This window comes from Pongo abelii, chromosome 4 (genome assembly GCF_028885655.2).
Source record: "Pongo abelii isolate AG06213 chromosome 4, NHGRI_mPonAbe1-v2.0_pri, whole genome shotgun sequence".
NCBI classification, from domain to species: Eukaryota; Metazoa; Chordata; class Mammalia; order Primates; family Hominidae; genus Pongo; species Pongo abelii.
The window spans coordinates 12,950,294-12,965,400 of record NC_071989.2 but is presented as its reverse complement, the minus strand read 5'-3'; positions in this window follow the sequence as shown (position 1 = coordinate 12,965,400).

The window sequence follows — 15,107 nt, the reverse complement described above, 5'->3', positions numbered from 1 at the left end:
TAAAATATGGATCCTCCAAAATATTGTTTAATATATAGTTTTAGAGTTTTATTATTTACTAATTAGAAAATAATCAACTCAACAAAAACTGTGCAAAGAATTTGAATAGACACTTCAACAACTGTATGTATGGAAAACAAGCACATGGAAAGAGGCTCAAATCAACAAATCTTTAGGAAAAAATGAAAATGAAAAGCACCTTTAGGTACTTTTATATACCATTAGAATGGCTAAAAATTAAAAAAGACTAATTATAACAGTTATTAGTGAATATGATTTGAAAATAGACACTCAAACACTGCTGGTGAAAATGTAAAATGATGTAATTATCATGAAAAGCATCTTGTCAATTACTTAAAAAATCAATCATATACTTGTCACACAGTTCAGCCTGAGTATTTACCTTTATCAAGTTTATCACCTAAGTGTTTACCTACGAGATATCAAAATGAGTTCTCACAGACTTAAACACTAATGTTGATAGCAGCTTTGTTTATAATAGCTAAAAACAGGAAATTATCGTCATCTATAGTGATAGAGAGCAAATTCCTGTTTGTCTGAGAATGGTAGGGATATAAGGAAGGGACAGATAACAGAGGGACAACAGGATACAACAGGATACTTTCTATTTTATTAACTCAATTCTGGTGATGGTTTCATGGGTGTATACATATATGGGCATATACATATATAAGGACATATGCGTATGTCAAACTCCACATTTTACACTTGGTAGAATTTATTGTACATTAATTTTAATATAATTTTTAAAAAGAAAATACTGACTCAGTAAAGCATTTAAAATACATTTTAACTATTTGTTAAGTAAAAAGATCTTTTGGGAAGATCTTTCAAAACTGTTTAGATATTAAAAAGAAAGTACATTTATTCAAGTCTCTAAATTCTCTAATATATTAGCTAAAAGTGATGTGAGAATTTAGATATAATCACTGTCATGTTAATTACATAAAATACTGTCTAGATCATATTTTTTACTCTTCAATAATTATTCAAAGATTCAGATAAAATTGTTTTTCTATTTTCTATCCCTCAGTTTTAATATTCATTCATTTTCTTTAGATTTCTAACTCCTGATGCTACTGATAAACTGTTAAAGAGGTAGAGTAAATCATTTAAGAGCTATGTTGGGGTCTCTCATGACATCCAAGTCACACAACTTTTGTTATGTCAGTGTGGTCATCAATCATGCCTTTTATGCTGCTTTGTTTTTTATAATATATATAATCATATTAGTTGAATATTTGCAAATTATCTGCATTTTGCACTTTATATAAAAATATGTGTATGTGAAACAAATGAAATTCAAAACCAGTAAAATATGAAAATTAATACGAATGAAATATATTTAAACACTGTCATCTAAGGACATAGAAAAAGTGTTAACACTTACAGAAAAAGCCAACATCAATTGTATTATTTAAGAGGTAAGGATTTGTGCAATGAATTAGATATATGTGTACATAAAAATAATAATGTCTTTTCAACAGATAAAAGGGTAACTAAAATAAGCTCAAATATTGTGACACTATTTCTTATCTCAGAAAATCAGTAATTTCTCTCTGACAATTTTATAAAAATCTGATACATTCAGTGGAAATAAAATGCTCCAAGGTTCGAATAAACGTAAAAGGCATAAAATAAATAACTGAAATTACTACAAAATTTCCTTAAAATCTTAATGCTCTTAAAATTTTAATTTTAAACTTTATCAAATTTTAATTTTTCTGTTAAGTTGTTAAATTATCTTGTAAAATTTTAATTTTTTTGTTAAATTGTTAAATTATCTTGTTTATCATTCATTCTTATGTAATTTGAAGGTATATTTTTAATTTACTTTTTGAATATTCTGCTTTACAACTTACTAAATTTATTTAACTTTGAGTTATATTAATATCTAAATGTCTGTAGTCACCATAGTGTCTTCAATAACAAGACAAATAATTCAGTATACTTTAATTCACTCTGAAATATTTTGCCATCTTCACTTTATTATTATTTAGAATTACAGTCCTTCATTTTTATTACATAAAATGAGTCAATTCTTATTTTCTTATAAAAGTGTAGTCAATTTTAGCAGGGTTGTAACTTACTATGTCAACAGAATAAAAAAGGAAAAAAATGGATTATTTCAACACCTGTGACAAAATGCAACAACCGTTACTACAAAATAGAAAAATACAAAGTTGTTATACTTGTAGTAACTGATAGTTAACCATAAAGCTAGAATGCGTAGTGTTAGTATTCTCTTGATTGTGTTTGTAGTTACACAATTGTCTAGTTTTGTCATAAGTTAATAAAACTATTTATTAAAATGAGTACCTTTCATCTTATATTAATCGCAAGGATTTTATTAAGAAATAGAATGGCAAACAACACGCAGAGAAATTGGGGAAAATATTAATCTCACAAATAGCTTGTGTAAGTGTAAAATTTTTAAAACATTTCAGAAAACCATTTTTAATCTTTGAATTAAGGGCTACATTTAAATTTACCTTATCACACTGAAATCCCACTTTTAGGTATATTCTTAAGAAAAATTAGTGAATATGTTCACAAAAATGTCCACAATAGATTTATTCACGCCAACTAAAAGTTACAAACAGCCTCATATCTAGGAAAAAGACAATGGAAAAGAAATGTGGCATCTTCATACAATGGGATATTGTGTAAGCAATAAAAATCCTCCTGATTATTTAGTAGAGATATCAAATAAAATATGCAACAGCATGGATGTGTCTCTAAACATTTTGTTGAGATAATGAGACAAAGCACACATTTATATTCTACAGCTTGTTTTGGGTGATTACTTGGGTGTAAACATTTATGAAGTTGTGCCCTTAAGATTTTTGGCAGGGTGTGGTGGCTCACGCCTGTAATCCCAGCACTTTGGGAGGCTGAGGCGGGCGGATCATGAGGTCAGGAGATCAAGACAATCCTGGCCAACACGGTGAAACCCCGTCTCTACTAAAAATACAAAAAATTAGCCAGGCATGGTGTCGGGTGCCTGCAGTCCCAGCTACTCGGGAGGCTGAGGCAGGAGGATGGCGTGAATCTGGGAGGCGGAGCTTGCAGTGAGCCGAGATCGCACCATTGCACCCCAGCCTGGGCGAAAGAGCAAGACTCCCTCTCAAAAAAAAAAAAGAAAAAAAAGATTTATGAATTTTACCCTTTGTAAATAACATCTTAAAGAGTAAAACTGATACTTTTACTGTACGTATTTTGGCATTTTAGAAAAGTGTTCCTCAAATGTTTCCAGAGAAGCATGTTCACTGCTTCTCTGTGAGGAAGCTGTGCAGATATCCTTACTTACTCTGGAGTGTAGGTTGCAGAGAACAGTCTTATATGTGATTTTTTTTTTTTTTTTGCCATCTGGTGTTTACATTAATACTAATTAAAGTTTTCACTGTATCATATCTGTGTTTGGATTATAACTAAAATATACGTTTTTAAAAACCAGTGATTTCAGGAAACTTGCCATGCATGTGTTTTGCTTGGCATATTTTCCTGGGGACATTCAGACTTTAATTTGACAACATTAATCTTTCAGAATCCCTGTCATGTCCTTCATAAAAGAAATTAAAAATAATGTATAGAGACTATGTCCAATCAGATACAGCAAATCTTGCCAAGGGCAAGTCATACCTAGTTTATTAGTAACTGAAGAAGAATAAGAAAAAATCTTTTCTACTTTAACAATTACACTGGAATCACAGTTTCAGTAGTAATTCTTCTGCAATAGCCAAAATGTCAGTGGTCAATCAACACTTGTGTGGGCCATACAAAATATTTTATCCAATAATGTACATATAACACATATGTGAATATAAATATATTAAAATTGCTTGCAGAAATATAATAATAAAACATATCAAAGAAATCCTCAAGACATGTCTTTCTCTTTTTCAACCCCAGCAAAACATGTGATTAGAAAGATATAAAATAATTAGATATCCATCTGCTCAACTATTCTAAATGAATGCAACTGCATTCGATGACTCTCATTAGACTCTTCAGAATGTAACAGAACATTCATAATCTTAATCAACATCTGACGAGCCATCCAGTTCAAGACCAATCCTTTGTGAACATCGCCTTGTGACAGGGGATCTATCAGCCTCATATTAGTCACATAATGTCACACTTACCTAGCTGTTGCCAGTGCTGATGAATCCACTGATAGCAAACCCAAGCACCTGCTTAGGGCATGCCTGAAGCCAAGACACCAAAACAAATCTTAACTTGTAGAAATAATTGGATATTTGATACTTTAAATATGCATTAAAGTGTCTGGTATGGAAGAACCTGGAACTTATATTTTCCTACATGTTTTTACTAGCATTATTCTGCTCTTATTTTCAAAACATGTAATAAAGGCCATTGTGAATTTGTAGGTGTCAGTGCTATAACACAGACTGTTAGTTGTGAGTCAAGTCAGAAAGTGAACTATCAAGTGTTACCTCTGCAGAGGAAGAATTGAGCAAAATGTGAAGGCCATTTTCATCCAGGATTCATTTCCTCATTTTCTGAAATAACAGAAAACTAGGAAAGGTATCATTTTATTTTAGTGTGGAAAGAATCTATAAAGACAGTGTCAGTTCTGTAATAATGAGACAGATCACTACACAAAGAGAGGTCTTCTTTGGGAAAAAAAATATTTTATTGGAGTAATTACCCTAACAGTTTATGTTATATGTGTACAATTCACCATCTGAGGGTTCAAGTTTCATATATTAAGAGGAATGGCAAATATTATAAAACATTTGTACTGAAGGTATTTTATAATATTTTTCCCTGAAGATACGTAAACTATTTATAGAAAAATAGCTAAAGGTTATTAAGTAACACGTTAAAAAAGTTCCACCATACACACAGATATTGAACAAAATAATCTATAAATGCAATGACACATATGAAGATGGCCGAATAGGAACAGCTCCAGTACACAGCTCCCAGCGTGAGCGACGCAGAAGACAGGTGATTTCTGCATTTCCATCAGAGGTACCAGGTTCATCTCACTAGGGAGTGCCAGACAGTGGGAGCAGGACAGTGGGGGCAGCGCACCGTGCGCCAGCCGAAGCAGGGCGAGGCATTGCCTCACTAGGGAAGCGCAAGTGGTCAGGGAGTTCCCTTTCCTGGTCAAGGAAAGGGGTGACAGACGGCAACTGGAAAATCGGGCCACTCCCACCTGAATACTGCACTTTTCCAACGGGCTTAGGAAAGGGCGCACCAGGAGATTATACCCCGCACCTGGCTCAGAGGGTCCTACGCCCACGGAGTCTCGCTGATTGCTAGCACAGCAGTCTGAGATCAAACTGCAAGGCGGCAGCGAGGCTGGGGGAGGGGCGCCCACCATTGCCCAGGCTCGCTTAGGTAAACAAAGCAGCCGGGAAGCTCGAACTGGGTGGAGCCCACCACAGCTCAAGGAGGCCTGCCTGCCTCTGTAGGCTCCACCTCTGGGGGCAGGGCACAGACAAACAAAAAGACAGCAGTAACCTCTGCAGACTTATATGTCCCTGTCTGACAGCTTGGAGGAGAGCAGTGGTTCTCCCAGCACGCAGTTGGAGATCTGAGAAGGGGCAGACTGCCTCCTCAAATGGGTCCCTGACCCCTGACCCCCGAGCAGCCTAACTGGGAGGCACCCCCCAGTAGGGGCAGACTGACACCTCACACAGCCGGGTACTCCTCTGAGACAAAACTTCCAGAGGAACGATCAGACAGCAGCATTCGCAGATCACGAAAATCCGTGGTTCTGCAGACACTCCTGCTGACACCCAGGCAAACAGGATCTGGAGTGGACCTCTACCAAACTCCAACAGACCTGCAGCTGAGGGTCCTTTCTGTTAGAAGGAAAACTAACAAACAGAAAGGACATCCACACCAAAAACCCATCTGTACAACACCATCATCAAAGATCAAAAGTAGATAAAACCACAAAGATGGGGAAAAAACAGAGCAGAAATACTGGAAACTCTAAAAAGCAGAGCACCTCTCCTCCTCCAAAGGAACGCAGTTCCTCACCAGCAACGGAACAAAGCTGGACGGAGAATGACTTTGATGACCTGAGAGAAGAAGGCTTCAGAAGATCAAACCACTCCAAGCTACAGGAGGAAATTCAAACCAAAGGCAAAGAAGTTGAAAACTTTGAAAAAACTTTAGACGAATGTATAACTAGAATAACCAATACAGCAAAGTGCTTACAGGAGCTGATGGAGCTGAAAACCAAGGCTCGAGAACTATGTGAAGAATGCAGAAGCCTCAGGAGCCGATGCGACCAACTGGAAGAAAGGATATCAGTGATGGAAGATGAAATGAATGACATGAAGCGAGAAGGGAAGTTTAGAGAAAAAAGAATAAAAAGAAGCGAACAAAGCCTCCAAGAAATGTGGGACTATGTGAAAAGACCAAATCTACATCTGATTGGTGTACCTGAAAGTGATGGGGAGAATGGAACCAAGTTGGAAAACACTCTGCAGGATATTATCCAGGAGAACTTCCCCAATCTAGCAAGGCAGGCCAACATTCAGATTCAGGAAATACAGAGAACCCCACAAAGATACTCCTCAAGAAGAGCAACTCCAAGACACATAATTGTCAGATTCACCAAAGTTGAAATGAAGGAAAAAATGTTAAGGGCAGCCAGAGAGAAAGCTCGGGTTACCATCAAAGGGAAGCCCATCAGACTAACAGCGGATCTCTCGGCAGAAACCCTACAAGCCAGAAGAGAGTGGGGGCCAATATTCAACATTCTTAAAGAAAAGAATTTTCAACCCAGAATTTCATATCCAGCCAAACTAAGCTTCATAAGTGAAGGAGAAATAAAATACTTTACAGACAAGCAAATGCTGAGAGATTTTGTCACCACCAGGCCTGCCCTAAAAGAGCTCCTGAAGGAAGCGCTAAACATGGAAAGGAACAACTGGTACCAGCCGCTGCAAAATCATGCCAAAATGTAAAGACCATCGAGACTAGGAAGAAACTGCACCAACAAACGAGCAAAATAACCAGCTAACATCATAATCACAGGATCAAATTCACACATAACAATATTAACTTTAAATGTAAATGGATTAAATGCTCCAATTAAAAGACACAGACTGGCAAACTGGATAAAGACTCAAGACCCATCAGTGTGCTGTATTCAGGAAACCCATCTCATGTGCAGAGACACACATAGGCTCAAAATAAAAGGATGGAGGAAGATCTACCAAGCAAATGGAAAACAAAAAAAGGCAGGGGTTGCAATCCTAGTCTCTGATAAAACAAACTTTAAACCAACAAAGATCAAAAGAGACAAAGAAGGCCATTACATAATGGTAAAGGGATTAATTCAACAAGAAGAGCTAACTATCCTAAATATATATGCACCCAATACAGGAGCACCCAGATTCCTAAAGCAAGTCCTGACTGACCTACAAAGAGACTTAGACTCCCACACAATAATAATGGGAGACTCTAACACCCCACTGTCAACATTAGACAGATCAACGAGACAGAAAGTCAACAAGGATACCCAGGAATTGAGGTCAGCTCTGCACCAAGGGGACCTAATAGACATCTACAGAACTCTCCACCCCAAATCAACAGAATATACATTTTTTTCAGCACCACACCACACCTATTCCAAAATTGACCACATAGTTGGAAGTAAAGTTCTCCTCAGCAAATGTAAAAAAACAGAAATTATAACAAACTGTCTCTCAGACCACAGTGCAATCAAACTAGAACTCTGGATTAAGAAACTCACTCAAAACCGCTCAACTACATGGAAACTGAACAACCTGCTCCTGAATGACTACTGGGTACATAACGAAATGAAGGCAGAAATAAAGATGTTCTTTGAAAGCAATGAGAACCAAGACACAACATACCAGAATCTCTGGGATGCATTCAAAGCAGTTTGTAGAGGGAAATTTATAGCACTAAATGCCCACAAGAGAAAGCAGGAAAGATCCAAAATTGACACCCTAACATCACAATTAAAAGAACTAGAAAAGCAAGAGCAAACACATTCAAAAGCTAGCAGAAGGCAAGAAATAACTAAAATCAGAGCAGAACTGAAGGAAATAGAGATACAAAAAACCCTTCAAAAAATTAATGAATCCAGGAGCTGGTTTTTTGAAAGGATCAACAAAATTGATAGAACGCTAGTAAGTCTAATAAAGAAAAAGAGAGAGAAGAATCAAATAGATGCAATAAAAAATGATAAAGGGGATATCACCACTGATCCCACAGAAATACAAACTACCATCAGAGAATAATACAAACACCTCTATGCAAATAAACTAGAAAATCTAGAAGAAATGGATAAATTCCTCGACACATACACTCTCCCAAGACTAAACCAGGAAGAAGCTGAATCTCTGAATAGACCCATAACAGGAGCTGAAATTGTGGCAATAATCAATAGCTTACCAACCAAAAAGAGTCCAGGACCAGATGGATTCACAGCCGAATTCTACCAGAGGTACAAGGAGGAACTGGTACCATTCCTTCTGAAACTATTCCAATCAATAGAAAAAGAGGGAATCCTCCCTAACTCATTTTATGAGGCCAGCATCATCCTGATACCAAAGCCGGGCAGAGACACAACAAAAAAAAGAGAATTTTAGACCAATATCCTTGATGAACATTGATGCAAAAATCCTCAATAAAATACTAGCAAACCGAATCCAGCAGCAAATCAAAAAGCTTATCCACCATGATCAAGTGGGCTTCATCCCTGGGATGCAAGGATGGTTCAATATATGCAAATCAATAAATGTAATCCAGCATATAAACAGAACCAAAGACAAAAACCACATGATTATCTCAATAGATGCAGAAAAGGCCTTTGACAAAATTCAACAAGGCTTCATGCTAAAAACTCTCAATAAATTAGGTATTGATGGGACATATCTCAAAATAATAAGAGCTATCTATGACAAACCCACGGACAATATCATACTGAATGGGCAAAAACTGGAAGCCTTCCCTTTGAAAACTGGCACAAGACAGGGATGCCCTCTCTCACCACTCCTATTCAACATAGTGTTGGAAGTTCTGGCCCAGGCAATTAGGCAGAAGAAGGAAACAAAGGGTATTCAATTAGGAAAAGAGGAAGTCAAATTGTCCCTGTTTGCAGATGACATGATTGTATATCTAGAAACCCCCATTGTCTCAGCCCAAAATCTCCTTAAGCTGATAAGCAACTTCAGCAAAGTCTCAGGATACAAAATCAATGTACAAAAATCACAAGCATTCTTATATACCAATAACAGACAAACAGAGAGCCAAATCATGAGTGAACTCCCATTCACAATTGCTTCAAAAAGAATAAAATACTTAGGAATCCAACTTACAAGGGACGTGAAAGACCTCTTCAAGGAGAACTACAAACCACTGCTCAATGAAATAAAAGAGGATACAAACGAATGGAAGAACATTCCATGCTCATGGGTAGGAAGAATCAATATCGTGAAAAAGGCCATCCTTCCCAAGGTAATTTATAGATTCAATGCCATCCCCATCAAGCTACCAATGACTTTCTTCACAGAATTGGAAAAAACTATCTTAAAGTTCATATGGAACCAAAAAAGAGCCCGCATCGCCAAGTCAATCCTAAGCCAAAAGAATAAAGCTGGAGGCATCACGCTACCTGACTTCAAACTATACTACAAGGCTACAGTAACCAAAACAGCATGGTACTGGTACCAAAACAGAGATATAGATCAATGGAACGGAACAGAGCCCTCAGAAATAATGCCACATATCTACAACTATCTGATCATTGACAAACCTGAGAAAAACAAGCAATGGGGAAAGGATTCCCTATTTAATAAATGGTGCTGGGAAAACTGGCTAGCCATATGTAGAAAGCTGAAACTGGATCCCTTCCTTACACCTTATACAAAAATTAATTCAAGATGGATTAAAGACTTAAATGTTAGACCTAAAACCATAAAAACCCTAGAAGAAAACCTAGGCATTACCATTCAGGACATAGGCATGGGCAAGGACTTCATGTCTAAAACACCAAAAGCAATGGCAACAAAAGCCAAAATTGACAAATGGGATCTAATTAAACTAAAGAGCTTCTGCACAGCAAAAGAAACTACCATCAGAGTGAACAGGCAACCTACAAAATGGGAGAAAATTTTCACAACCTACTCATCTGACAAAGGGCTAAAATCCAGAATCTACAATGAACTCAAACAAATTTACAAGAAAAAAACAAACAACCCCATCAAAAAGTGGGCGAAGGACATGAACAGACACTTCTCAAAAGAAGACATTTATGCAGCCAACAGACACATGAAAAAATGCTCATCATCACTGGCCATCAGAGAAATGCAAATCAAAACCACAATGAGATACCATCTCACACCAGGTAGAATGGCAATCACTAAAAAGTCAGGAAACAACAGGTGCTGGAGAGGATGTGGAGAAACAGGAACACTTTTACACTGTTGGTGGGACTGTAAACTAGTTCAACCATTGTGGAAGTCAGTGTGGCGATTCCTCAGGGATCTAGAAGTAGAAATACCATTTGACCCAGCCATCCCATTACTTGGTATATACCCAAAGGACTATAAATCATGCTGCTATAAAGACACATGCACACGTATGTTTATTGCGGCACTATTCACAATAGCAAAGACTTGGAACCAACCCAAATGTCCAACAATGATAGACTGGATTAAGAAAATGTGGCACATATACACCATGGAATACTATGCAGCCATAAAAAATGATGAGTTCATGTCTTTTGTAGGGACATGGATGAAATTGGAAATCATCATTCTCAGTAAACTATCCCAAGGACAAAAAAGCAAACACTGCATTTTCTCACTCATAGATGGGAATTGAACAATGAGAACACATGGACACAGGAAGGGGAACATCACACTCTGGGGACTGTTGTGGGGTGGGGGGACAGGGGAGGGATAGCATTAGGAGATATACCTAATGCTAAATGGCAAGTTAATGGGTGCAGCACACCAGCATGGCACATGTATACATATGTAACTAACCTGCACATTGTGCACGTGTACCCTAAAATTAAAGTATAATAAAAAAAAAATCTATAAATGCAATGCAATCACATTTAAACCAAAGATGCTTTTCATGGAACAAGGTAAACTGATTCTAAGCTTTATAAAAAAGTGAAAGTTCCATGAATGGGAAAGACATAATGGCATGATTAACAAAGAAAGAGAGAGACAAACAAACAGAGAGAGAGAGAGAGAGAGAAATAGCGAGAGGGAGAAAATAAACCAAGTTGCAGATCAACATCTGCCATGTTTATTTAAAAGCTATAATATTTAAACGTGTGACAAAATAATACTTTCTAAAATAAATTGAGCTCTGTATACGTCCATGTGCCATGCACCTTTCTAAGTCATTATATGTATGTATAAAGACGTAAAATCTATGCACACTCATCAACATAATGCATAACATATGGTATACATATTATATGTATGCATGTATGTATATATTATATACATACATGTGTGCATGCATACATTCAAGCAATAAATTAATTTTAATATTTTATTTTAACCTAATATTGCCAATGTATTAAGGCTTAACCAGAAATCTGCTCAGAATAGTAGTTTTATTTTTCCCCCAAATCTTGGCTACACTTGTAAAAATGTAAAATAGCTCAGATGGCACATTGTGAATTCAAAACAGTGGTTCGTCTCAGGAAAAAAGGAAATACAGAAATTGTCCTGGGATATAGAAAAGGAATTTCACCAGTACAAAAAAAGTTTTCTCTTGTTTATTCGAAATAAAGTTGATCAAGTAATTTCATTTAAAAATATTAATTTTAATTCCTGATTATTTGGAACTGTGTCCTTGATACCTTACATTTGTTATTTTGTGAATTTTAAATACTCCTTCTTATTTATAAATTTTACTTGATATAATTATCTGGAAATTAGTATAGCATTCATTCAATTTTATTGTTGCTTCTAGGTTAATATAATCATAAGTTATACTAATAGAATACTATTAGTAACAGAATACTATAATAAAATACTATTTCTATTTCATCTGAGTTATAATCTATTCAGTGTGACTCAAGATTTTATATGGTAAGGGTAACTGTTGTAACAGTATTTCATCAACTATGAATAATGTAAATAAATATTTAGGGGAATAGGACATTTTTTCACTATTCTCTCTCTATATTTTTCTTTACTAACATTTGAATTTTTACCATATGTATATTTTACCATACAATTTAAAGTGAATTTAAAATTATAAAATGTATACCATAATCACATGCAATTTCGAGTAAAACTTACAAGTACAGTTTTGATCTGTAGGGAAAAGTTAGTCTTCCCTTAGATTCACAAGGATAACTTTATCTGATCTAATGAATCTAACTGCCTTCCATGAAGTAAGAGAGTATAATAAATGCACTAATTATAAATCATAAAACCCTATGAATATAAGAACATAATAACCATCTAAATTATTACCCACAGAGCATAGCCAGGAAGAATGTAAATCAATGTGCACTTTCTTCGTATTATAGCCAAGTGAAGAGCACTTCAATAGCATCCTAGGTGACCAGAGAAGTTTTTTAATAAAAAGACAAGTATTTATAGTACACTATATCTTTTTTGTTTGTTCAATTATTTTTATTGGTACATAATAGTTGTATTTACGAGGTACATGTGATATTTTGATACATTAAAACAATGTATAATAATGAAATATGGTGGTAGGTAGAAAATTTAATACACTATGCTTTCTTATATTTTGATTTATTTTCCTACAAATCAAAACATTGCTGTGCAATCACAGAGCTGTCTCCACTTGATTTCTTTCTGCCATGCATTACCATGGTGCTTTACATATATTTTAGTCTTCTCTTACTCAAAATCAAGGCTGTATTTGCAAGAAGTTGCATCTAAATGACTCATATAAGGTATTCAATTAAATGTGCAAAACTGACTACTGCATGGGATTGTAGCTGAAACTACACAATTTTAGTGCAAATACCATCATTTGAATATTTGATAGTAAACTGTCATTGCAATTGAACCCAAGGCTTTCTTGAACTCTCAAGCCACTCAAAGTCAGATGTAGCAAACTAAGTTGGGTATAAGCTTCAAAACAAGCATTTATGTACTCAGTCTTTAGTTGTGGTGGTCACAAATACATATCTTGAGAAGTGGAAGGACAAACTATTAGAGAATATCTTAAAAATTGTTTTGCTATGGGAAGAATAACATAGCCCCTTAGATCTAAAAACATTTGTGATATACTTTCTAGAGCAGGGCTTTTCAAACTGTATCCTTGGAAACTCCAGCTGTTTACCAGAGATCATCTAGAAAAAGCTGGGTCTGCAGATACTGGGATGCAATGGGAGCAAACACTTCAAGTTTTGTGGTTGGCCCATACTGCCTTCTATCAAAGCAGATTTTCTTCAATGTTGTCTACATGTTGGGATGATAGGTAGATAACAGAAACCGTTCTGGACGAACTATTATTGGAACATTTCACAGTTCATGACTCCATCCTTTAATTTTAGAGAAAAGGGGAATTAGGCCAAGAATAAATAGAAACTCACCCAAGTAAATTGGGGACAGTGTGATTAAAAGCCAGGTGATATGGTTTTATTTCACTGTATAATACAGTTTACCTAAACCACATTTTATTTCCTACTTTGTCTATTTTTTGACCTAGCACCATCTTCACCCTTCAGGAAATTATAGTTTGCTGTGAGATCACGGTATAATATTTTTCTATACTCACACTAAAAACAAACAAACAAACAAAAAAACAAAAACAAAAAAACTCCTTTAAAAAACTGATAATACAATAAAATCCAAGCAGATCCTATTCATCCTTCAGAAGACTAAAATTTAAATGTATTTTTATCACAATCTAAAAATTATACATACATATATGTATACACACACAGTCAGTTCTCAATTATAGTTTTTCAGCTTTGCAATGGTGTGAAAGTCATATGCATTCAGTAGGCCCCGGCTTCCAGACAGTGGAGTGTTGCCAGATGATTTTGCCTATACCATAGGCTAATGTAAGTGTTCTGAGCACATTTAACATAGGCTAAACTAGGCTGTAATGTTTAGTAGATTAGGTGTATTAAATGCATTTTTGACGTAATTTTAATTTACAATGGGTTTACCCAGGCGTAGTTCCATTGTAAGTTGAGAAACATCTCTCTATCTAACCTTTTCATTTAAGGACAGGTATCGTATTTTAATAAAAGACCATTGATTGGAGCATTATATATGACAGCAAAAGATCAGAAATAATAGATGACTGATTTTAAATTGTCTTATATGTGTATACACACACCCCTACACATATGTGTACACACACACCCATACACATGCACACACACACCCATACACACACACTCATACACATAAAAATATATATGGACTTGTAAATATCATTATGTAAGTATGTGTTAAAATTATCCCTGGGCTGGGTGTGGTGCTTCACACCTGTAATCCTAGTACTGAGAGGCCAAAATGGGTGGATTGCCTTAGCTCAGGAATTCAAGACCAGCCTGAGCAACACAGTGAAACCCTGTCTCTACTAAAATACAAAAAATTAGCTGGACGTGGCAGCATGCGCCTGTAGTCCCAGCTACTTTGGAGGCTGAAACAGGAGAATTGCTTGAACCCCAGAGGCAGAGGTTGCAGTGAGCTGAGATGGCACCACTGCACTCCAGCCTAGGCTACAGAGCGAGACTCCATCTCAAAAAAAAAAAAAAGAAAACTAAAACAAAAAACAAAACAACAACAACAACAAAAAACTATCTTTGGTGGAAATATAAGAACCTGTAATTCAGAGTGGAATTCCTGTGTGGTTATGAACGCATATGCACAACTTTAGGAAATACTGCAACGATCGATTTTGTCAGTCTGCATTCCGACAGCTGAATGTGTATTGAAGACTTCTTCTGACTCCACATCTTCACAAATATTCAATTAAAAAATAATTTTAGCCACAGGGTGCCATAATTTGGTTTTAAATTGCGTTTCTCTGCCAATCAATACCTTTATGAAACTTTTCTTCTGTTATTGGTCCTTTGTGTAGCTCCTTTGTAACGTCTC